The sequence below is a fragment of the Macaca fascicularis genome, chromosome 13 (assembly GCF_037993035.2).
Source record: "Macaca fascicularis isolate 582-1 chromosome 13, T2T-MFA8v1.1".
In the NCBI taxonomy this organism is placed as follows: Eukaryota; Metazoa; Chordata; class Mammalia; order Primates; family Cercopithecidae; genus Macaca; species Macaca fascicularis.
Genome location: NC_088387.1, coordinates 19,080,328 through 19,106,324, shown reverse-complemented (window position 1 = coordinate 19,106,324; position 25,997 = coordinate 19,080,328). Strand labels below are relative to the sequence as shown.

Sequence of the window (25,997 nt, the reverse complement as noted above, 5' to 3'; positions counted from 1 at the left end):
GGGGAGGTGGAGTTGAGGACCAGGCGGTAGTGTGGAGACGGGGCCGGACGAGGAGAAGGGCTTGGGGTTAGGCCGTAGTGGGGAGGCCAGGTTGGGCGAGGAAGCAGGGCTTGGAGCAAGCCCTAGTTCGGAGACTGGACTGGGCGGGGAGGCGTGTCCTAAATGTGGAGGCATGGCCTGAGTGAGGAGACGGGGGCCTGAATGGGGAGACGGGACCTGTCTGGTAGATGAGGCAGGGTGGGGAGGCGGGGCTGGGTTGGGGAGGTGGAGCCGGAATGGGGAGGCGGGGCTCGCCACCAGCGAGTGCAAGTGTCAAGGTCTTGAACTCGAATGCCTAGTAAGTGCTAAGGTTGGAGTGCAGTCTAGAGTTCTTTTGCCCGGGGTGTCTCCATTTCTTGCATTCTCTACACTTGCCCCTGCCTCGACCCTCTCAGCTCTATGGAAACCGTTCTTTAAATTTAGGGAATGTGCCAGGAAAGTGCTTTGAGGCCAAGGCCGGTTGAATACAAGGCATTGTGTTGTGAAGGTTAACGTTAATAGCACAGTTAATACTTTTCAGAACAAATAGTTACCTGACTGCTTAAAGCTCGGAGGGGTCAGGGCTTGGATCCGTCTTATTGTGTACCTTGCCTTGCATTTTCGACTGTAAGCTGAATACATGTTTTGCTGTTAAAGAGAATTAGTTCATTCATTATCAAATGTAAATAATATCCAACAGGGGAATAGAATCCTGTGCTAATATTGTTATTAACGTAGAATAAGATCGATTTATATAGTCAAAAGACCTTGGCTGCTTTACCAGTCATCAGTAATAATTGAGGACCTACTATATACACTAGAGATCGCATGTGCATCTTCCCAGCGAGCAATGTGATCAGTTCTGTTTAGGTCAGAATAACAGTGTAACAGGACAACAGGGGAACATCCACCAGAGTTTTAGGAAGTGAGTCAGGGACAGAAGGAGAGAACAATACATGAAATTTAAGTTCTACAAGAAGAGTTAAGGGTGAGTTACCGGTGGGAGTGAGGGTTAAGTCTGAAGTTGTTTTAGTTATGAGAGAAATGGAGGAATGGAAAGATCTTCCAGATGACTGGATGTTGGTGTGAAACAGGGAGTGGCAAAGCTGGGAATATTTAAGCAGTACGGAAACATACAGGCATTCCTAAATTAAGTTAGGCAGATGGCCCCTTTAGTGTAAGAACACTGGAGAGGCAATGATGGTTTTTTTTTTTTTTTTTTTTTTTTTTTTGAGACGGAGTCTCGCTCTGTCGCCCAGGCTGGAGTGCAGTGGCACCAACTCGGCTCACTGCAAGCTTCGCCTCCCGGGTTCAGGCCATTCTCCTGCCTCCGCCTCCGGAGTAGCTGGGACTACAGGCACCCGCCACCACGCCCGGCTAAATTTTTTACATTTTTTAGTAGAGACTGGGTTTCACCGTGTTAACCAGGATGGTCTCGATCTCCTGACCTCATGATCTGCCCGCGTCGGCCTCCCAAAGTGCTGGGATTACGGGCGTGAGCCACAGTGCCCGGCCGGTTTTTAAGTAAGGTTGAGCTAATCAGAAAGATCACGTTGGTTGTCAAATTGGGAAACAAGAGCATAGGAGAGCCAGGGTGACACCATTTTAAGAATAACTCCATCTTAAAACTAGTAAGGCACATTCTTGCCAGTCACTACCCATGGTCGTAAGATCTTTACGGCGGTCGGGCACACCTGTAATCCCAGCACTTTGGGAGGTCAAGGCAGGCGGATAGTTCGAGCTCAGGAGTTCGAGACCAGCCTGGACAACGTGGCGAAATCCTGTCTCTACACAAAATACAAAAAATTAGCCAGGTGTGTTTGCGTGCCTGTGGTCCTGGCTACTCAGAGAAACTGAAGTGGGAGGATCACTTGGGCCTGGGAGGCGGAAGTTGCAGTGAGCCCTGCACTCCAGCCTGTGTGACAGAGCAGACCCTGTCACAAACCAAAAAAAAAAAAAAGAAAGCAAGAAAAGGAAAAAAAAAAAAAGGAAAATGAGGAAGGTTAGAATGAACCCTATAATACTGGCTTGCAACTGAAGGTATCAGTGTGAACTCATTTTTAAAATTTAGATTTATAAATAGATGTAAATTGTGTGTGTGTGTGTGTGTGTGTGTGTGTGTGTGTATTTATATTTTCTTGCACTGATTCCCAGGAGGACCTAGAAGCAGCGACACCCCAGTAGTAATTGGTACATCTAGCACCAGATCTTGCTTATAAATATCATTCTCCACTAAAATAAACCAGGGATCCTTGGAGAAGTGACTGAACCCAGGAATGGAATAGAGAAATTCATGATGAACTTGAGAATCTTGTTTTGCCAGAAAGTAAGGAAGTGGGTAAAAAATTATGAGGACATGTCAAGAAGGCATAGGAGCCAGTTTGAAGGAGCTCCCTCTCACTGACCAGATCTGGGACAATTTGGTCACCAAAATGATAGTAGTGGATTATAACTCATTGACTCAAATAAGAATCCATGAGTCTATACTAACATAAATGAATACATGATTACATAAATAGGAAAGAAAGTCACTTTCTTACAGTTGGAAAACTAATAAATGCAGAAGGAATAACAAATTTAAAATATCACCATTTGGCAACTATCACAATTAAAATTGGTTCAGAAAGAATCATCAATTCTGTTCTAAAGTTAGTTGGCAAAAGCTTCATGAGGAAATATCTTCCCAAAATTACTTATTAATTTAAAAGAGAAAAACAGTAATTGTACAGTGGAGATACCTGGCAGACACCAACTTAATGATCAAGGTTAATCCCACAAGGATGGGATCAAGGTTAATCCCACAAGGATACACAAACAGACATGATGTGTATCATGATTTGATTAACTGAAAAGAAACAGTATCACTTCTGTGATATTCCTGCCAAAAATGCATGCCCAAAATGCAAAAATGCATCTAATCAAGGTATTCAAGGAAATGAGGAAAAGATTCACATACTTAAATCTAATCACAAGGAAACATTAGACAAACCCAAATTGAGAGACATTCTACAAAGTAACTAACTAGCTGGTATACTTTACCAAAAAAAATATATATATACATATATATATATATATATATGCCACGATCATGAAACAGCTGAGGAACAGTTAGAGGTTAAAGGAGACCCAAGGGACATGATAACTAAATGTGACATATAGGCCTAGCAATCTGGAGCCTACAGCAGAAAGATTGATTTTGCTGTAAAAATTCTTTAGACATGGTCGAGCGCGGTGGCTCACGCCTGTAATCCCAGCACTTTGGGAGGCCGAGGCGGGTGGATCACCTGAGGTCAGGAGTTCGAGACCAGCCTGACCAACATGGAGAAACCCCGTCTCTACTAAAAATACAAAATTAGCTGGGCGTGGTGGCACATGCCTATAATCCCAGCTACTAGGGAGGCTGAGGCAGGAGAATTGCTTGAACCTGGGAGGTGGAGGTTGCGGTGAGCTGAGATCATGCCATTGCACTCCAGCCTGGGCAACAAGCGTGAAACTCTGTCTCAAAAAAAAAAAAAAATTATTTAGACAATTGGTGAAATTTGAACAAGGACATTAAATAAGAAAATGGTATTGTCAATGTGAATTTCCTGAATGTGAACACAGCACCGTTATCACACTAAGAGAATGTCTCTTTTTCTAGAGAAAAGCACACTAAAGTATTTAAAGGTGAATGGGCACCACATCTGAACTTACTCTTCAGTGGTTACAAAAAACTTTTTATATATTATATATATAAGGTTTATATATGTATAACATGTATATTATCTATCTATTAAGATAATCTAATAAAACTAATTTGAATGAAGAGTATGCAGGAGTTCTTTGTATTCTTCTTGCAACTTTTCTTTGAGTCTGAAATCATTTCTAAAGAAAAATTTCCAAAACTAAGAAAGAAGGAGGTAATCACTCTGTGGTTCTCCCTGTATATATGTTAAGAAAATTTGTGGCCGGGCGCGGTGGCTCAAGCCTGTAATCCCAGCACTTTGGGAGGCCGAGACGGGCGGATCACGAGGTCAGGAGATCGAGACCATCCTGGTTAATATGGTGAAACCCCGTCTCTACTAAAAAATACAAAAAACGAGCCGGGCGAGGTGGTGGGCGCCTGTAGTCCCAGCTACTCGGGAGGCTGAGGCAGGAGAATGGCGTAAACCCGGGAGGCGGAGCTTGCAGTGAGCTGAGATCCGGCCACTGCACTCCAGCCTGGGCGACAAAGCGAGACTCCGTCTCAAAAAAAAAAAAAAGAAAGAAAATTTGTATGCCTTTCTAAGAAGGAGGAGGAGGAGGAAGGAAGAAGGAAGGGAGTATCTCACACCTCTCACATCCCATACAGGGATCCAACTCGGTGTCCTCCACAGCAGATGGAAAATTTATGATTACTTGGTAAAAATAGATTGATAGTTGACTGATTGCCAGAGTGCTTTTACTCATTCTCTTTTGAGTCTTACGGGACTTAGGTAAAAAAACAAACAAATAAACAAGCAAAAACAAAACAAAACCAGCTCCCATATAATTTTTAATTTAAAACATTAAATTCTGGGGCAAACAAAAATTGCCCAAAGAACAAATAAGGAAAAATTTGTCAATAGTTGACTGTAAGCTAGAACTGAAAGACCCCCATCAATAGACCAGTCCTTCCTCTATGGCAGTTGATTGCAGATGCTATAGAACTGAATCACAGTTCAGAGGTTGCTGTGCGGGGAAATGAAAAGGCATTTGAGAACATGAAGTGTCATAAGATCCTGAGTTCAGTGCTATTAAGGAGAGACTTTGGGTATGGCTAACACCAAAAATGAATAGATGCTATTTTGCATAAAAAACTGTACATTGGATTTATTGCTTTTACTTAAAATATTGGATTGTATGAGAAATATTGAGAGAGTATCATATAAAGCTCCTTTTCCACATACGTCCATTTGCCTTCATTTAACTTTTTCTTCCCTAAATCAAAACTAATTTTAGTTTCGAGTTGAGGCTTACGGATATGTAAACGTAAAGGTTGTTTTTCTGATAGTTCCTCTTCATGTGCAACTTATATATCACATAAATATTAATACTTTTTCTATTTGGTCGAATTCGTGTTTACTAATACTTCCTACAGAACATTTGTTATATAACCATCAAAATTCAAGAGCACTAAGAAATGGATAGAATTGGCCGGGCGCAGTGGCTCACGCCTGTAATCCCAGCACTTTGGGAGTCCGAGACGGGCGGATCACGAAGTCGGGAGATCGAGACCACCCTGGCTAACACGGTGAAACCCCGCTCAACTAAAAAAAATATATATACAAAAAAATTAGCCGGGCGCGGTGGTGGGTGCCTGTAGTCCCAGCTACTCGGGAGGCTGAGGCAGGAGAATGGCGTGAACCCGGGGAGGCGGAGCTTGCAGTGAGTGGAGATCACCGCTACTGCACTCCAGCCTAGGCGACAGAGCGAGACTCCGAGACTCCGTCTCAAAAAGAAAAAAAAAAAAAAAAAAGAAATGGATAGAATTGTTTCCACAGCAGTGGCCAATTTTCACCAGTAGGTGACACTAGCAGACTGATGATATTTTATATAAAAGTGTCTTTCCTAAAGGTCTTTTAAATCTAGTCTAGTTTTCAGTTTCTAACTTTAATTGGTGACACTGTATTTCTAATCTATTTATTTTCAAATTAATAAACTTTATTTTTCAAGCAGTTTTAGGTTCACAGCAAAATTGTGTGGAAAAGTACAGACAGTACCCATATACTCCCTGTCCCCCTGCAACCTCTCCCCACTGTCAACATCGAACATCACAATGAGTAGCCCTCATTTAAGCCATAAAAACTTTATTTGGAAGACACTATGTCCCTGAGTGCTAGATATTGCACAGATAGCTAGTAATGCAGGCAGCAGGGATTTTTTACATTATTAAGGAGCAATTTTATTTGTTATTTAGGTTTTTTTTTTTTTTTTTTTTTTTTTGTATTTGACTGTAACCAAGTTTCCAAGGAAGATTAGAACTCATGGCATTTAGTTAAGCAAATCAAGCAGCGTTTGGTATCTCCTACATCCGAGGAACTGCCTAGATAAGAAGATCCATAAAATGTAGTCCTTGCCGTCACCGGAGGGGATGTGCATGTAAACAGCACAGTGGGCAAGTCCTTAAGTGTGGATATGAGGAGTGCTTCTGGGGAAATGTGGTTCCTTTTTTCAAAAAAGTACTTACCTTTTAGAGGTTGCCTTCATTTGGATTTTCCTAAAAGTAGATCCTGAAATAAGGGCTTGAGTGGCAGTAGCTGATTTGGGAGGTAGAGTAAATGCCAGTAGAGGAGTATTACGGGCTACCCCTGTCCCCTCCCCCTCCCAAGTTCATATGTTGGAGTCCTAACCTCCAGTACCTCTAAATGTGTATTTAGAGATAAGGCCTTTAAAGAGGTAATTATGGTAAAATGAGGTCATTAGGGTAGGCCCTAATCCAATGAGACTGGCATCCTTACAAGAAGAGGAGATTAGGACACAGAAATATGCAGAGGGGAGGGCCATGTGAAGATACAGGGAGAAAACAGCCATCTACAAGCCCAGGAGAGAGGAAACCAACCTTATGACACCTTCATCTAGGACTTCTGGCCTCCAAAACTGTGAGAAAATACATTTCTATTGCCTAAATCAACCTATCTTCTGGTACTTTGTTTTGGCAGCACTAGCTAACGAATCCAAGGAAAGAGCAAATGTGACAGAGAAAGGAATGCAGGCATAAAGGGGACATTATCAAGTCAGCTAGCACTGTGGGCGAATGGAACGCAATCCCACAGAGAAACTTAGGGAAAGGTGTGAGACAAATGCCAGAGTTATCTCACACAAGGGTGAGGGAGGTGGGATGTGGAGGGCTGCGCCGGGGAGAGCACCAATCACACTGGCGGTTCCAGCCCACCATCCGCAGGGCAGGGTGGCTTTTCTGAGCTTTAAGGAAAACCTTCAAGCTAAGAGATGCAGATCATGACAGCTAGAAGTCAGCTCAGGCACACTGAAATGAAAACGCAGGATAGACACAGGTGGAGCACTGACAGGGACCCCTACAGAAACTCACCCTGAAATATTTACAGATGAGCTTACATGATGTCTGGGATTTCCTTCAAAATGCAAGAGAGAGGCTGGGCACAGTGGCTCATGCCTGTTATCCCAGCAGTTTGGGAGACCGAAGCAGGCAGATCACTTGAGGCCAGGAGTTCAAGACCAGCCTGGCCAATATGGAGAAACCCCGTCTCTACTAAAAATACAAACATTAGCCAGGTGTGATGGCACGCACTTGTAATCCCAGCTACTCGAGAGGCTTAGGCAGGAGAATTGCTTGAACCTGGGAGGTGGAGGTTGCAGTGAGCCAAGATTGTGCCACTGCACTCCAGCCTGGGTGACAGAGTGAGACTCTATCTCAAAGTAAATAAATTAATTAATAATAAATGAATAAATAAAAAAGCAAGAGGGAGATAAGTGAGTGGGAGCACAGATAAAACAAGATTGGCACTGATTTGATCTTTTTTTTTTTTTTTTTTTGAGACGGAGTCTCGCTCTGCCACCCAGGCTGGAGTGCAGTGGCCGGATCTCAGCTCACTGCAAGCTCCGCCTCCTGGGTTCACGCCATTCTCCTGCCTCAGCCTCCCGAGTAGCTGGGATTACAGGCGCCCGCCACCTCGCCCGGCTAGTTTTTTGTATTTTTTAGTAGAGACGGGGTTTCACCATGTCAGCCAGGATGGTCTCGATCTCCTGACCTTGTGATCCGCCCGTCTCGGCCTCCCAAAGTGCTGGGATTACAGGCTTGAGCCACCGCGCCCGGCCTGATTTGATCATTTTTTAAAGCCTAGAGATGAAGACATAGGCAGTCACACAACTATTCTGCCCACTTATATAAGCTTGAAGTTTTCCCCAGTAAGACATTTGTTAACAAGTACATTCAAGACTTCTGCTAGATGTAATAATGGGGACCAAATTTACCCTCCTGCCTAAAACAACACCACAAAACCAGACCAAATAGACGAAATGACAGTTCTCAAGACACCAGATATCAGGCAATGAAAAACAGTTACCCCTGAGTGAAGGAAAAAAAAGAAAGTTGAGTCCTATGATTACCTCAACTTACTGGCTTGAGAGAATGTTCAGACCACAGCATGTGGGGGAATAACTCTAGCAGAGCCGGGCAGATTCCCTGAGTTGAGAAGACAAAGCTGGGAGTTCAGTGTGAGCAAAGCAGCAGTGGTTTGCAGGACAATATATATGGAGAGGCGAGAGTGGTACAGAGAGAGTTCCTGAGATCTGCAAAAGGTCCCCTTTAAATCTTCAGCAGAGAAATTATCAGCCATTATATGTGAAGAAACTACATGAAACAGAGGAAAGAGTCAGAGAAGAAGGAGGAGGAGGAGAGAAGAGAGAAGAGGAAGGAGGAGGAGAAGAGGAAGGAGGAGGAGGAGAAGAGGAAGGAGGAGGAGGAGAAGAAGAGGAAGAAGGAGGAGGAGGAGGAGAAGAAGGAGAAACAGTATCAGAAAGGGCTGGAAAAATGGCCTGTTCTCACCAGCTAACCTAGAAAACTTCCTAATTCACAAGGCATTGGTAGAATACTCAAAAAGGTCTTGCCTCAATAGTACAGAGTAATTAGCTTTAGACTAAACAGGGCTTGAGTCTCTTTTTATTTTTTCACCTCCCTCCCAGATAAATTGAACCTCAACAAACAAATATTTAAAGCAAAACCCAAATGAACCAAACAGTTGCCAAGTAACTTAATTATGCCCTAGAACAAAGCCCAAGAATATTTATAGGAGTACAAAAGTCTCTAACACTCAACTAGTAAAATTGTAGTGTCTGACATCAGTTGGAGATTACTAGGCATGCAAAGAATCAGGATACTGTGAGACATAAGGAGAAGAAAAATAATCAGTTGAAACTAACCAGAACTGACACATATGTTAGAATGAACAAAAAAAGTCATTAAAAATTATAACTGTATCCCATGTGTTCAAAAATTAAGTAGAAATATTAAAAGTAGAAAAAAATGAAATCCAAATTTCTAAAGATGAAAAATGCAATACCTGAAATAAATACACTGAATAGGCTTAATATAGCAGATTGGCTACTGCAGAAGATAAGATTAGTGACATTGAAGACATAAGGATAGAAAATAACCAAAATCTTGGAGAAAAAACTTAAAAAATTAACAGACTATTAGTATTCAAATGGCCTAATATATGTGTAATTGGCACCAAAAAGAAGTGGAGAAATAGAAAAAATATTTGAAGGAAGAATGGTTGAAATGTTTTGAAACTTAATGAAACAATAAAACCATAGATGCAAGAAGTTCAATTAAAGCTAAACAAAAGAAACATGAAGAAAACTACTTCAAGGCACATCATAAGCAAATTGCACAAATCAGTGAAAAGAGAAACTCCTAAAAGCAGTCAGAGGGGAAAAACAGACATGTTTGGTACAAGGGAAAGAAAAAAGAGAAGGATGACATCAATTTGTTAGAAACAATGTAAGCAAAGAAGACAGTAGGGGGCCAGGCACAGTGGCTTATGCCTATAATCCCAGCAGTTTGGAAGGCCAAGGTAGGGGGATCACTTGAGGCCAGGAGCTTCAGACCAGCCTGGCCAACACAGTAAAACTCTGTCTCTACCAAAACTACAAAAATTAGCCAGATGCAGTGACACATGCCTGTAATCCCAGCTACTTGGAAGGCTGAGGTACAAGAATCACTTGAACTCGGGAGGCAGAGGTTGCAGGGAGCCAAGATTGTGCCCTTCCCATTTTATGGGAGCTCTTTCATCACGCTATTAACTCTTGCAACTGCACACTCTTCTGGTCGGTGTTTGTTACAGCTCAAGCTGAACTTTCACTCGCCATCCACCACTGCTGTCTGCTGCATCACAGACCCATCACTGACTTCCACCCCTCTGGATCCGGTAGGCTGTCTGCTGTGCTTCTAATGCAGTGAGGTGCCCATTGCCACTCCCGATTGGGTTAAAGGCTCTCCATTGTTCCTGCACGGCTAAGTGCTTGGGTTTGTCCTAATTGAGCTGAACACTAGTCGCTGGGTTCCACGTTCTCTTCCGTGACCCAGGGCTTCTAATAGAGCTATAACACTCACCGCATGGCCCAAGATTCCATTCCTTGGAATCCGTGAAACCAAGAATCCCAGGTCAGAGAACAAGAGGCTTGCCACCATCTTGGAAGTGGCCTGCCGCCATTTTGGGAGCTCTAAGAACAAGGACCCCCCGTGACCCCCAGTACCATTTTAGTGACCACGAAGGGACCTCCAAAGCGGTGACTAATATTGGACCGCTTTTGCTTGCTATCCTTCCTTAGAATTGGAGGAAAATACCGGGCACCTATCGGCCGGTTAAAAATGATTAGCATGGCTGTTGGACTTAAGACTCAGGTGTGAGGCTGTCTGGGAAACGGCTTTCTAACAACCCCCAACCCTTCTGGGTTGGAAGTATTGGTCTGCCTGGAACCGGCTTCCACTTTCAGTTTTCCTGGGAAAGCCCAGGGCTGACTAGAAGCAGAAAGCTGTCGTCCCAAACTCCTGCATTAGTTGGTTGAGATCGTGGGGCAGAAGTCTGTATTCGACAGTCGCCGTTGTGTGCACCCTTACCTTTCTTTCTGACCCATACCTCCTGGGTCCCAACCACAACTTTCTTGAAAGTGTAGCCCCAAAATTCTCCTTACCTCTGAATCTACTTCCTCCGATCCCTGCCTCCTAGGTACTAATGGTTCAGACTTTCATTTCCTCTCCCAAGTATTAGAGCAAGTTGTATCTCCAAAGGGATCTAAGGAAGCTCTACACTGTGTCCTTGGCCATCTAGGCTATGAACCCAGGGAGTCTTATCCCTGGTGTCCCTCCCAATTTAGGCATATAGCTCTTGACATGGGCAGTTATGTCAGACCCGTTCCCCACCACTCTTGCCAGGGCCCCAAGTTTGTAAATGGCTAGGAGGATTGCTCTCCCATTGTGTAAGATAGTCTCTTCCCCCGATTTCTACCCAGCTTACCCCTCTGGAATACGATCTCCAAGCCTTGGCTCCTTGGCCAGGGCCTTAGAACTGGTAACCCAGTACTTTAACTACTGGAACTGAGTCTAGGGCAACATAATAGATCAGGATGAAAGCGAATTGAGTAAGTCAAGGAGAGAAGAGACAGAGAGAGAGAGAAAAGAGAGGGAGAGAAAAAAAGAGAAGTAGTAAAGAAAAAACAATGTGCCCTATTTCTTTAAAAGCCAGGGTAAATTTAAAACCTATAGTTGATAATTGAAGAGCTTCTCCATGACCCTATAACACTTCAATACTACCTTGTTGGGAGTGTAAACAAGGGCGTAGCCTGAAAACAGTGAGACCACTGACAACCAGTAACTTTCCTATCAAAAATCCTTAACCCAGGAACCCACGGATGGCCCAAATGCATTCAATGTGTAGCGGCAACTGCTTTGCTAACAGAAGAAAGTAGAAATGTAACTTTTAGAGGAAACCTCATTGTGAGCACACCTCACCAGTTCAGAATTATTCTAAGTCAAAAAAGCAAAAAGGTAGCTTACTAATTCAAAAATCTTAAAGTATAGGGCTGTTCTGTTAAAAAAAAAAAAAAAAAACACCAAAAACCAAAAAAAACATAATTTAACATTAATGACTGAAAATTATCTTAACCCAGCAGATTTCCTAACAGGGGATTTAAATATTAATTACCATACAGAGGTCCGGCCAGACCTAGGAGGATCTCCCTTCAGGACAGGACTATTGATGGTTCCTCCTGGGTGACTGAGGAAAAAAAAAAAACACACACACAATGGGTATTCAGTAATTGATAGGGAGACTCTTGTGGAAACAGAGTTAGGAATTGCCTAATAATTGGTCTGCTCAACCTTGCACTGTTTGCACTCAGCCAAGCCTTAAAGTACTTACAGAATCAAAAAAACTCTATCTCAATCCTGACTCAAAAGGTTACCTACACCATCTGAAACGAATTTGCATAAGAACTATTGTTCATAGGAATGCATCTTGATGGGGCCGCTGGGTTGTTACGAAATACTCAGGAACCCAGCCCAGCTTTAGGACTCACCCCTGAGCACAAAGGCAATGTTGGGCACGCTGGTAAAGGACCACTAGAATCCAGCAGCCTGGACCCCTTTCTTTGTGGTCAAGGAAGGCAGGAAAACAGATGCAGGACTGCTACACTGGTGAGCGTAACTAATCTGATAAGCAGAAGTCCATGGGTGATTACGCACCCTGGAAAGGAATAAGCATTAGGACCGTAGAGGATGCTCTAGGACTAATGCTTATCGGAAAATGAGTGGGGGTGCTGGCATCCCTATGTGTTTTTTTGTTTTGTTTTGTTTTTCAGATGGGAAACATTCCCCGCAAGGCAAAAACACCCGTAAGATGTATTCTGGAGAATTCAGCCCAGTCAGAGTATATGTACCTTTTTCCCTCAGACGTGAAGCAAATTAAAATAGACATAGGTAAATGATCGGATAACCCTGATGGCTATATTGATGTTTTACAAGGGTTAGGACAATCCTTTGATCTGACATGGAGAGATATAATGTTACCGCTAGATCAGACACTAACCCCAAATGAGAGAAGTGCCGCCATAACTGCAGCCCGAGAGTTTGGCGATCTCTGGTGTCTCAGTCAGGTCAATGATAGGATGACAACAGAGGAAAGAGAACAATTCCACACAGGCCAGGAGGCCATTCCCAGTGTAGACCCTCATTGGGACGCAGAATCAGAACATGGAGATTGGTGCTGCAGACATTTACTAACTTGCGTGCTAGAAGGACTAAGGAAAACTAGGAAGAAGCCTATGAAGTATTCAATGATGTCCACTATAACACAGGCAAAGGAAGAAAATCCTACCGCCTTTCTGGAGAGACTAAGGAAGGCATTGAGGAAGCATACCTCTCTGTCACCTGGCTCTATTGAAGGCCAACTAATCTTAAAGACTAAGTTTATCACTCAGTCAGCTGCAGACATTAGAAAAAAAAAACTTCATAAGTTCGCCTTAGGCCCAGAGCAAAACTTAGAAACCCTATTGAACTTGGCAACCTTGGTTTTTTATAATAGAGATCAGGAGGAGCAGGCAGAACAGGACAAATGAGATAAGAAAAAGGCCACCGCTTTAGTCATGGCCTCAGGCAAGCAGACTTTGAGGCTCTGGAACATGGAAAGGCTGGGAAAAGCGAGTGCCTAATAGGGCTTGCTTCCAGTGCGATCTACAGGGACACTTGAAAAAAGATCGTCTGAATAGAAACAAGCCACCCCCTCATCCATGCCCCTTATGTCAAGGGAATCATGGAAGGACCAGTGCCCCAGGGGACTAAGGTCCTCTGAGTCAGAAGCCACTAACCAGATGATCCAGCAGCAGGACTGAGGGTGCCCGGGGCAAGCACCAGCCCATGCCATCACCCTCACAGAGTCCCGGGTATGTTTGACCATTGACGGTCAGGAGGTTAACTGTATCCTGGACACTGGCGTGGCCTTCTCTGTCTTACTGTCCTGTCCTAGACAACTGTCCTCCAGATCTGTCACTATCCGAGGGGTCCTAGGACATGCAGTCATTAGATACTTCTCTTAGCTGCTAAGCTGCGACTGGGGACCTTTACTTCTTTCACATGGCTTTCTAATTATGCCTGAAAGCCCCACTCCTTTGTTAGGGAGAGACATCCTAGCAAAAGCAAGGGCCATTATACAGTAGAATTAGGAGAAGGAAAAAGGGTAAATATATATACAGACTCTAAGTATGCTTACCTAGTCCTCCATGCCCACGCAGCAACATGGAAAGAAAGGAAATTCCTAACTTCTGCAGGAACACCAGTCAAACATCAGGAAGCCATTAGGAGATTATTATTGGCTGTACTGAAACCTAAAGAGGTGGCAGTCTTACACTGTCGGGGTCATCAGAAAGGAAAGGGAAATAGAAGGGAACCACCAAGTGGATATTGAAGCCAAAAGAGCCACAAGGCGGGACCCTCCATTAGAAATGCTTCTAGAAGGACCCCTAGTATGGGGTAATCCCCTCTGGGAAACCAAGCCCTACTACTCAGCAGGAGAAATAGATGGTTTTATTTTTTTTTTTTTGAGACGGAGTCTCGCTCTGTAGCCCAGGCCGGAGTGCAGTGGCACGATCTCCGCTCACTGCAAGCTCCGCCTCCTGGGTTCACGCCATTCTCCTGCCTCAGCCTCCCGAGTAGCTGGGACTACAGGTGCCCGCCACCACGCCCGGCTAATTTTCTGTATTTTTAGTAGAGATGGGGTTTCACCGTGTTAGCCAGGATGGTCTCAATCTCCTGACCTCGTGATCTGCCCGCCTCGGCCTCCCAAAGTGCCGGGACCACACCCGGCCATAGATGGTTTTCATTCATGTCTGTGAGAAGAGACCACCAAACAGGCTTTGTGTGAGCAACAAGGCTGTTTATTTCACCTGGGTGCAGGCGGGCTGAGTCCAAAAAGAGAGTCAGCAAAGGGAGATGGAGTGGGGTCATTTTTTAAGATTTGGATAGGTAAAGGAAAATTACAGTCAAAGGGGGGTTGTTCTCTGGCAGAGAGGGGTTGGGGGTCACAAGGAGCTCAGTGGGGGAGCTTTTGAGCCAGGATGAGCCAGGAGAAGGAATTTCACAAGGTAATGTCTTGAGTTAAGGCAGGGACTGGCCATTTTCACTTCTTTTGTGGTGGAATGTCATCAGTTAAAGCAGGAACAGGCTATTTTCACTTCTTTTGTGATTCTTCACTTGCTTCGGGCCATCTGGATGTATACGTGCAGGTCACAGGGGATATGATGGCTTAGCTTGGGCTCAGAGGCCTGACAATGGGGAACCTCACGAGGACATAGTTTCCTCCCCTCAGAATGGCTAGCCAGCAAAGAAGGAAAAATACTTTTGCCTACAGCTAACCAGTGAAAATTACTTAAAACTCTTCACCAAACCTTTCACTTAGGCATTGATAGCACCCATCAGATGGCTGAATCATTATTTACTGTACCAGACCTTTTCAAAACTAGCAAGCAGATAGTCAGGGCCTGTGAAGTGTGCCAAAGAAATAATCCCCTGCACTGCAGACCATACATTTCAATCTCTGTATCTTTAACCTCCTTGTTAAGTTTGCCTCTTCCAGAATCGAAACTGTAAAACTACAAATGGTTCTTCAAATGCATCCCCAGATACAGTCCATGACTAAGATCTACCGTGGACCCCTGGACTGGCCTGCTGGCCCATGCTCTGATGTTGATGATATCGAAGGCACCCCTCCTGAGGAAATCTCAACTGCACGACCCCTACTATGCCCCAATTCAGCAGGAAGCAGTTAGAGCGGTCATCAGCCAGCCTCCCCAGCAGAGCTTGGATTTTCCTGTTGAGAGGGGGTACTGAGAGACAGGAATAGCTGGATTTCCTAGGCCGACTAAGAATCCCTAAGCCTAGCTGGGAAGGTGACTGCATCCATCTTTAAACATGGGGCTTGCAACTTAGCTCACACCCAACCAATCAGGTAGTAAAGAGAGCTCACTAAAATGCTAATCAGGCAAAAACAGGAGGTACAGAAGTAGCCAATCATCTATCGCCTGAGAGCACAGGGGGAGGGACAATGATTGGGATATAAACCCAGGCATTCGAGCTGGCAACAGCAACCACCTTTGGGTCCCCTCCCATTTTGTGGGAGCTCTGTTTTCACTCTATTAAATCTTGCAACTGCAAAAAAAAAAAAAAAAAAAAAAAAAGCATTGACATAAAAAAATTCTTTCAACCTGCAATTCTATACCCAGCAGAAATATCTTTCTTTCTAAAGCAGATAGTGATGTCAACAAAATGGCAGACTAGAAAAATCAAAGGTTTGTTCTTCACTTCAGAACATTGAAAAAACCAGCAGGAACTGTCTGAACAAACTTTGTTGGTGCTCTGGAAAACAACCCAATGTTAACAGCAACCAAGCAAATGCCCAATCAAGAAAAAGACATCTTGACTGGGCATGGTGGCTCATGCGTGTAATCCTAGCACTTTGGGAGGCCAAGATGGGAGGATCACTTGAGGCCAGGAGTTCAAGATAAGCCTGGTCAACATAGTGACACCCTATCTCATTTAAAAAAGGAAAAGAAAAGAAAAAGACATCTTCGAAGTAGTTGAAAAGTTTCATAGTGATTTTATCTTTGCCCAGCATGACTCCACCCCCACCCACTGCTGCAGTGGCCGTCTCAGTCTTGAAACTGCAGAAGCTGGATTCCCAGTTATCTCTCTCAAAGCAGAGGGACAGAGCAAACTTTATTTACAAATTTTTGTTTGAGGTGGAGTCTCGCTCTGTCGCCCAGGCTGGAGTGCAGTGGCATGATCTCGGCTCACTGCAAGCTACGCCTCCCGGGTTCATGCTATTCTTCTGCCTCAGCCTCCCGAGTAGCTGGGACTACAGGCTCCTGCCACCACGCCTGGCTAATTTTTTGTATTTTTAGTAGAGACAGGGTTTCACTGTGTTAGCCGGGATGGTCTCGATCTCCTGACTTCGTGATCGATAGCCTTCAGATATCCTGTAGAGAGGTTAGAACAGGTGTACATAATGAACACAAGGTGCTTCTTTCTGTTTTCCCTAACTTGGAACTCAGGAAGAAAAATGGTGGGTTTCACTCATAAAAACTGCAAGGTGACTACAGACCCATGGATGCCTAAGGCAAGAGATTATGGGTAGAGACGTACGATAGACCATCAAAGGCCTAAAGGAGAATCTGGGGTGAGATTTATTTTGGAACTTAGGACATGCAAAAGCAGCAATATATACCAAGGAATTTAGAAAGCCACATACACACCCAGGTAAAATCCGTGCTTAGAAAAGACTTGAGAAGATACTAAGCATTCACTTAAGGTTGACCCTAGGCTCAGGGTGAGCCTTGCTAAGTGCTGAAGGTGCGTCCCAGCATAGAGCTAACTTGCAAAGATTGCGAGAGATGGTTGATTTTTGGTTTTGTTGTATATTTTGAGTTTTATTTGTTCGTTTCAGCTCCAAGCATTAAAGGAACTCTCTGTCAAAACATATAAATTTAGGTTTGTGAGAATTTTTATTATGAATGAATGCTGATTTTTACAGATATTTTTTCTGTATCTACTGAGATAATCATGTGGGTTCTTCTCCCCTTTATGCTATTTGTTTGGTGTGATTCATTATTTTTTACAATGACTTAATTAAGATATAATTCACATAAAATTCACTCTTTTTTATTTGTGGTAAAATATACACAACATAACATTTATCATCTTAGCGATTTTTTTTTTTTTTTTTTTTTTTGAGATGGAGTCTCGCTCTGTCACCCAGGCTGGAGTGCAGTGGCCGGATCTCAGCTCACTGCAAGCTCCGCCTCCCGGGTTCACGTCATTCTCCTGCCTCAGCCTCCCGAGTAGCTGGGACTATAGGCGCCCGCCACCTCGCCCGGCTAGTTTTTTGTTTTTTTTTTAGTAGAGACGGGGTTTCACCGTGTTAGCCAGGATGGTCTCGATCTCCTGACCTCGTGATCCACCCATCTCGGCCTCCCAAAGTGCTGGGATTACAGGCGTGAGCCACCGCGCCCGGCCCATCTTAGCGATTTTTAAGTGTACAGTTTTATAGCGTTAAAGAAGTTCACATTGCTGTGCAACTATAACCACTATTCATCTCCAGAACTTTTTCATCTTCCCCAGCTAAAAGTCTATACTCATTAAACATTAGCTCCCCATTCCTTCCTCTCCACAGCCCCTGGCAGTCACCATTCTATAAATCTAATTACTCTGTGAACCTCATATGTGTGGAATCATGCAATATTTACTCTTTCCTGACTGGCTTCTTTCACTTAGCATACTATCTTCAAGGTTCAGCCATATTGTAGCATGTGTCAGAATTTCCTTCCTCTTCAAGGCTGAATAATATTCCATTGTACATATATACCATATTTTGTTTTATCCATTCATCTGTTGGATGAATGTTTTATCCATTTCTATCTTTTGGCTATTGTGAATAGTGCTGCTATGAACATTTACGTACAAGTTTTTGTTTGAAGACATGCTTCAATTCTTTTGGCTATATAACTAACAGTGGAATTGCTGGGTCATATGGTAATTCTATGTTTAACTTTTTGAGGAACTGCCAAACTGTTTTGCAAAGCAACTGTACCATTTTACATTCCCATGAGCTGCCTTAATAAAATAGCATAAACTAGGTGGTGTAAACAACAGAAATGCAGTTCTGGAGACTGAAAGTCTAAGATCAAGGTGCTAGCAAGGTTGGTGTCTGGTGACGGTTCTCTCCTTGGATTGCAGATGGCCACCTTCTCAATGTGTGCTCTCATGACCTATTCTTTGTGCATGCATGCAGAAAGAATGCAATTGAGCTCTTTGGTGTTTCTTCTTATTAAGGACACTAATCCTATCAGATTGGAGCCCCACCCTTATGACCTTATTTAACCTTATTTATTTAGAGGTCCCATCTAATACAAATACAGCTGGGGTTCAGAGCTTCAACATGTAAATTTTGGAATTTAGCATAATTGGAATAATTATTCTAATTATAACTTGGAATAAACATTCGGTTCCTAATTTAGCCATGAATGAGGGTTCCAATTATTCTACCTCCTTTCCAACCCTTGTTGTTGCCTGCCTTTTAGATTATATCCATCCTAGTGGGTGTGAAGTGGTATCTTGTGGTTATAATTTGAATTTCCCTAATGACTAATGATGTTGAGCATCTTTTCATGTGCTTATTGGCAACTTATAAACCTTCTTAGGAGAAACATATATTTGAATCTTTTGCCTATTTTTAAATTGGGTTATTTGTCCTTTCACTGTTGAGTTGCAAGTGTTCTTTATATATTCAGAAGATACATCCCTTTTTATCTAGCGTGACAATCTCTCTTTTGACTGGAATGATTAATCCATTTACATTTACTGCATTATTTACTCCTGAATAAACAAGAAACTTCCTGAACTTGGACTATATTCTGCAAGCCATGGAAAGATCCATAAGCAAAATGTGGAAATCATACTGGCTCAAGATGTTTAAGCACAACATCTAACCAATCAATTGGCTTAGTACTAAGCTATGTTGATCCAGGGGTGCCTTGTTGAAAGTCAGGCTTAAACATTTAAAAAAAGTATAATTTTTAAAAAGCAACTAAGCAGAGACATTAGTGTTGAAACACTACAGGAGAAACACAATCTATAGAATTAATTCAGGCAAATTGCTAAACAAACAACAAAAATAACCACCTCTGGGAGAGGGGTACTTTAGATTCCAGAGTTTCTGAAATCTATGATCTGAAATATCCAGTTTCAATAAAAACATACAAAATATACAAGTAAACAAGAAAGTTATCTCATATGGAGGAAAAAAAGCCAATAAACTGTCCCTGGCAAGGCCTAGATATTGAACTTAGCAGATAAATACAGTAATGTGCTGCATAGGCAAGGTTTTGGCCAAAGTCAAACTACATATCCAACCGTGTTCTGATAAGATTGTAACACAGTATCTTTACTGTAATTTTTCTATGTTTAGGTATATAAATACTTGCCATTGTGTTACAATTGTCTGTAGTATTCAGTAGAGTAACATGCTGTACAGGTTTGTATAGGAGCAATAGGCTATACCATATAGCCCAAGTGTGTAGTCGGCTATGCCATCTAGGTTTGTGTAAGTACACTCTACGATGTTCTCACAATGATGGAATTGCCTAACAATGCATTTCTTAGAATGTATACCTATTGTTAAGTGACACATGACTGTACTTCATTATAGAAAAGCATCTATTTGTAGGCCGGGTGCGGCGGCTCATGCCTGTAATCCCAGCACTTTGGGAAGCTGAGGCAGGCGGATCACCTAGGGTCAGGAGTTCGAGACCAGCCTGACCAACATGGAGAAACCCTAGCCTCACTAAAAATACAAAATTAGGTAGGCATGGTGGCACATGCCTGTAATCCCAGCTATTCAGGAGGCTGAAGCAGGAGAATTGCTTGAACCTGGGAGGTGGAGGTTGTGGTGAGCTGAGATTGCACCACTGCACTCCAGCCTGGGCAACAAGAGCAAAACTCCGTCTCAAAAAAAAAAAAAAGAAAAAAGAAAAGCATCTATTTGTAAATATGTTCAGAAAACTAAAGAACACCATGTTGTATATTTTTGGATTTAAAATTAAACAGAGAATATCAATTAAGAGATAGAAGTGATTAAAATAACTGAATGGAATTTCTGGAGTTGAAAAAGTACAATAACTGAAATGAAAAACTCACTAGAGGGCCTCAACAGTAGCTGAGAGAAGAATAATTAGCAAACTTGAAGATAGATCATTAGAGATAATCTAATACGAAGTATGGATGAAAAAATTGGCAAATTACACATTTTTGTGATGAGAAACTATGTTTGTTACAACAAGCCATTAGTACTTGTGGAGTTAAATCAGCAGCCTGCATCCCCTTGAACTGCTCAGACTGTGGTATAAAGGGATTTTGATTTTTAAGCCCCAGCTGATGGCCCTTTAATTTTAAGTCACGTGGGGCAGGGCCTTGGAGCTTGCTTCCAGGAAAGGCATTCTGTCCCTTTTCTGGAAGTTTCTTGTAAAGTCTCTAAATAGCATCTGCAGGTGTGGCTGCTCTGCTTCACTATGGACTTCAACAAAATAAGCGAGTCAGAGTATTCTGAAGAATATTCTTTAAAAGAAAATGATTCATTCAAAGCCACCTGTTCCCTCCTTTGGACTGTTATTCAAGACAGAAAGGCCTAGACTGCCTTTCTTTGCAAGATCCCAATGCCCAGAACAGGGCCTTCCTCTCAGTAAATATTTGCAAATGGATGAGTGGGTTATAGGTGACTGTATGACTCATATAACTTCATATGACTGTCGTTCGAAAACACTTTCTTCATTAGAATGTTTAAGTGTATAGTCTCAATAAATCCATTAATTAAAAATTATCATGTCCTTAAGAGGTAGAAAGAGTTAATATATATAATTCTCTAGTTTCTCTTTCATATATCTGTACATAGAATCCCATTTAAATAAGAGAGATTGTATGTAAAAAGATTCTAAAATAGTGGTCCACAGGTTACAGTTTCTAGAAATAATTATTACATTTATTTTTTGAGACAGGGTCTCTGTTGCCCAGGCTGAAGTGTAGTGGCGTGATTATGACTCACTGCTGCCTCGACCTCTGTGGCTCAAGTGATCCTCCCACCTCAGCCTCTGAAGTTGCTGAGACTGCAGGCATGTGGCACCATGCCCAGCTAATTTTTGTGTTTTTCGTAGAGATGGGATTGGATCATGTTGCCCAGGCTGGTCTTGAATTCCTGGGCTCAAGCAGTCCTCCCACCTCTGCCTTCCAAAGTGCTGATATTACAGGCATGAGCCGCCATGCCCAGAATTATTGCATTTAATACCAAAAAATTAAGTAATTATACATGCCTTTTAAAGTTAAACAGAATGGGAGTTTTGCTGCTATTCTGACTTAGAGCTTTGAAAGAAAGAAAATAAAATCTAACGATAGGAAGTTGTGCATCACTGAGACATTTATTAAAGAAAACAAAACTTCCTGTTTTCTCATTTGTCACTCAGTTACTAAACATCTTTAGAGAAGTTAAGTTGCTGTTGTAGCTAGTTTATTATTGGGTCAGTTACTTTCCCATGGACTCAGCAGAAGTTCCAACTTGCTTTTGCCATTGACCAGGAAAAGTTACAAAAGTCTTGACTTTAATTAATCAGAACTGGTCTGGCTAGAATCAGCCTGCTCTGTAAAAGAAGAGACTGTGGTTTGGCCCATTTCCCAAGTGGGGAACCTCTGCTAGGTCTGGCAGACATGGAGGCAGGGAGGGAATCTCCCCTTCCTGGGATAGTATTCTGACCCACCGCATGTCCCCAAATGCTCCTGATAAAGCAAGCCACCATTGCTTGTCATAACTACATATTGGGGACAGGCGCACTGAGGCTTGTATCATCAGTAGCTAAACCCCAGGATAGACAGGAGGAAGGTAGTTCCAGCTCCTGAGCCCAATGGCTGTTTTAGGTGAGGACTGAGGGCCTCCTCCTTCACTCTGAACTTCCCCAACTGTGCATTTCTGGCTAAGGTGAAATACTATCTCCTTCTCTTTTCAAATTATGAAGGAGTGTGTTTATTTTGGAGGGAGTTGATGAAACAATCAGGGAAAATGTGTCTTTTTCTTTTTTTTTGAGATGGAGTCTTGCTCTGTCGCCCCATCTAGAGTGCCATGGTGTGACTACGGCCCAGTGCAGCCTTGAGTTTCGAGGCTCAAGTGATCCTCCTACCTCAGCTTCCTGAGCAGCTGGGACCACGATTGCATGCCACCATCCCTGGCTAATTTCTTTTTAATTTTTTATAGAGACAGGGTCTCCCTATGTTGCCCAGGCTGGTCTTGAACTACCGGGTTCAAGCAATCCTCTCTCCTCAGTCACCCAAAGTGCTGGGATTACAGGCTTGAGCCACCACGCCTGGCTGCAAATATTTTGAATATGACAAATGTTGCTGGGTTTGCACTGCATAAGGAATGATGCCACGACTTCAGAACAGCCTCTTGTGAGCATAACATTCTTTCAAAGACCTTGCCTCCTCCCCTTCTTACACAGGGTGTTGCAGAAAAAGGCATTGGTATGTTTACTGCACACCTGAGAAAACTGGGGCTCAGGGAAAGTCACGTGACCTGCCCATGAGTGCCCAAGGAAATCTGGCAGGGTGAACTCCTATCCAGCCCACCTCTGAAGAGTGCTTTGGTTTTTTTATTTTTATTTTTTTCAAGAGTTGCCCTGATGCTTTTTTTTTTTTTTTTTTTTTTTTGTTGAGACAGAGTCTTGCTTTGTCGCCCAGCCTGGAGTGCAGTGGCCGGATCTCAGCTCACTGCAAGCTCCGCCTCCCGGGTTCACGCCATTCTCCTGCCTCAGCCTCCTGAGTAGCTGGGACTACAGGCGCCCACCACCTCGCCCGGCTAGGTTTTTGTATTTTTTAGTAGAGACGGGGTTTCACCGTGTTAGCCAGGATGGTCTCGATCTCCTGACCTTGTGATCCGCCCATCTCGGCCTCCCAAAGTGCTGGGATTACAGGCTTGAGCCACCACGCCCGGCCCGCCCTGATGCTTGATTCTCCTTTCTACTCATTAAGAAAAGCAACAGAAAGGAAAAAAAAAAAAAAAAACAACGAAAAAGAAAGAAAATCCTCACAACGGAGGGCAAGTCTCAACGTGCCAGTCACGAGTGCTCCTGGCATATGTCTGTTCCCTTGTCCTTTCGACCTCCTGATCCTGAGCCTCAGCATGGTTAAGACAATTACCCGACTTGTTCCTTCCTGTTTCCTCTCTCCCTGTTTGCCTGTAAGAGCCACTTACAAAAGTAATTTGAGTTTCCATGAAAGAGAATTTGAAAGGCTGTTTTCAGTTTATGCTCAGAAGACAGTATGAGAGTTTGCCAATGATTGGATCATCTGAAAAAGTTCTTTCCGCCGGGCGCGGTGGCTCAAGCCTGTAATCCCAGCACTTTGGGAGGCCGAGAAGGGCGGATCATGAGGTCAGGAGATCGAGACCATACTGGCTAACCCAGTGAAACCCCGTCTCTACTAAAAAATACAAAAAAACTAGCCGGGCGCGCTGGCGGGCGCCTGTAGTCCCAGCTACTCTGGAGGCTGAGGCAGGAGAATGGCGTAAACCCGGAGGCGGAGCTTGCAGTGAGCTGAGATCCGGCCACTGCACTCCAGCCTGGGCAACAGAGCGAGACTCCGTCTCAAAAAAAAAAAAAAAAAAGTTCTTTCCAAATTTTCAAATATTCAAATGTGGCTGAGAAGAACACCAACGTTCTGAGCGCGGAGATTTAAATGTGAAGAACAATGTGTTAGCCCAGCTTCATTCTCATTCATCACACCACTTTTAACCAACCCTTGGGTGCATCGCGCTGTGTGCTGAAGTGAATTTCTCTGCTATGTTTCTTGATGTCTCAAGAAAAGCCAGAAGCCACAGCTGGCTCAGCTGTCTACACTCTTCTGTGGCAGAACTGGCCCAGGTTCCCCAGCCCTGCTCAGACCACACAGAAGATACTAGACAGGATTTAGAGGGCTGTGGGGCGTTTGATGAACTATTCATTGTACATTTTTTACATTATGCCATTAAAATTAGAAATATAAAATACAAAGTACTGTATATGAGCATAGATACTTAATATTAAGTTTATATTACACTTCCAAATAACATTTTTCAATGTTTATAATTACTTATTTTGCTCATAGCGATGAGCATACCTTTCTATATTGGGGTGTTTTTTTTTGTTTGAACTAGTCACCATCAGGTCCTGATCCAGACTTTAATGATCAGTTCTTCAAATTCTTGCTACTTACCATCAATAAGAAACTGTTTGTACAAGTAGGGGATACATCTTTTTAATTTATTATTTATTTATTTATTTATTTATTTATTTATTTATTTTTGTTGAGACGGAGTCTCGCTTTGTCGCCCAGGCTGGAGTGCAGTGGCGCAATCTCAGCTCACTGCAAGCTCCGCCTCCCGAGTTCACGCCATTCTCCTGCCTCAGCCTCCCGAGTAACTGGGACTACAGGCGCCCGCCACCTCGCACGGCTAGTTTTTTGTATTTTTTAGTAGAGACGGGGTTTCACTGGGTTAGCCAGGATGGTCTTGATCTCCTGACCTCGTGATCCGCCCATCTCGGCCTCCCAAAGTGGTGGGATTACAGGCTTGAGCCACCGTGCCCAGCCAATCTTTTTTATTTTTTAAGGACAATTCAAAATTTTTCAACAGTACAAGTAATCTTTATAGGAGCTACAGCTTGTTTTATTTCATGAATAAAATGTAATGGTGGCATTTTACAGATTCTTTTCAAACCCTCAGAACTTTTTTTTTAATTTAATTGTTTAGAGACACAGTCTCGCTCTGTCATCCAGGCTAGAGTGCAGTGGCACAATGATATCTCATTGTAACCTCAAACTCCTGGGCTCCAGTGATTCTCCTGCCTCAGCCTGCAGAGTAGCTAGGACTGCAGGCACGCATCACCATTTCTGGCTACTTTTTTTCTTGTAGATATAGGGTCTCACTATGTTGTCCAGGCTGGTCTTGAACTCCTGGGCTCGAGTGATCCTCCTGCCTTGCCTCCTGAAGTGTTGGGATTACAGGTGTGAATTCCCACATCTGGACAGAACTTTTTCATATGGAGCATTTCACAGTAACAGAGGAGCCGGCTCACCCTGGAGATTGGGTGCCTGGGTGGGCAGCTGGGACCAGAACCTGGGTGAGAGCCACACTGTTGGACCCCATGTAGATTCCGAGTCTTGAAGGCTGTGGGAGAGGCCTGGGTGAGGCTGCTCACTGGTGGGGAGTAAACGGGCCTGAAGATGCCAGTGGCCTGCTCAGCTGCCCTGAAGGCTGGGAAATCAACAATTCAACTGACTGCATCAGTCTGCTGCCCTGACTAGCAGCATGTTAGCCTCTTCCTGCCTCAGTCTGCCCATCTGTGAAGTGGAGAGAGTAGTAGTACCTATCTGGTGGGGTTGTTATAAACATTAAATGAGTGCCAATGCCTGGCACAGAATAAGTGATACATGTTTATTAAATAAAGTACAAAGGTTGAGAAGCTCTGGAGTAGATCTCTAATGTGGTCTGGATCTGTGTCCTCACCCAAATTTCTTGTTCAGTTGTAATCTCCAGTGCTGAAGGTGGGGCCTGGAGGGAGGTGATTGGATCATGGGGGTGGATTTCTCATGAATGATTTAGCATCAACCCCTTGGTGCTGTTCTCATGATAGTGAGTGAGTTCTCGTGAGATCTGGTCGTTGAGAAGTGTGTAGTATCTCCCCTTTTCCTCTTGCTCCTGCTCCTGCATGTGAGACATCTGCCCCCCTTTTGCCTTCTGCCATGATGGGAAGCTTCCTGAGGTCTCCCCAGAAGCTGAGCAGATGCCAGCACCGTGCCTCCTATATGACCTGCAGAATCGTGAGCCAATTAAACTTCTTTATAAATTACACAGTCCCAAGTATTTCTTTATAGCAATGCA

The 25,997-nt window shown here is 43.4% G+C and overlaps 1 long non-coding RNA gene across 1 annotated transcript in view; it reads left to right on the top strand.

Moving 5' to 3' along the window:
- Positions 1 to 25,997, top strand: part of LOC123568342 (uncharacterized) — a 28,141-nt gene that overhangs the window by 185 nt on the left and 1,959 nt on the right. The window lies entirely within an intron of this gene.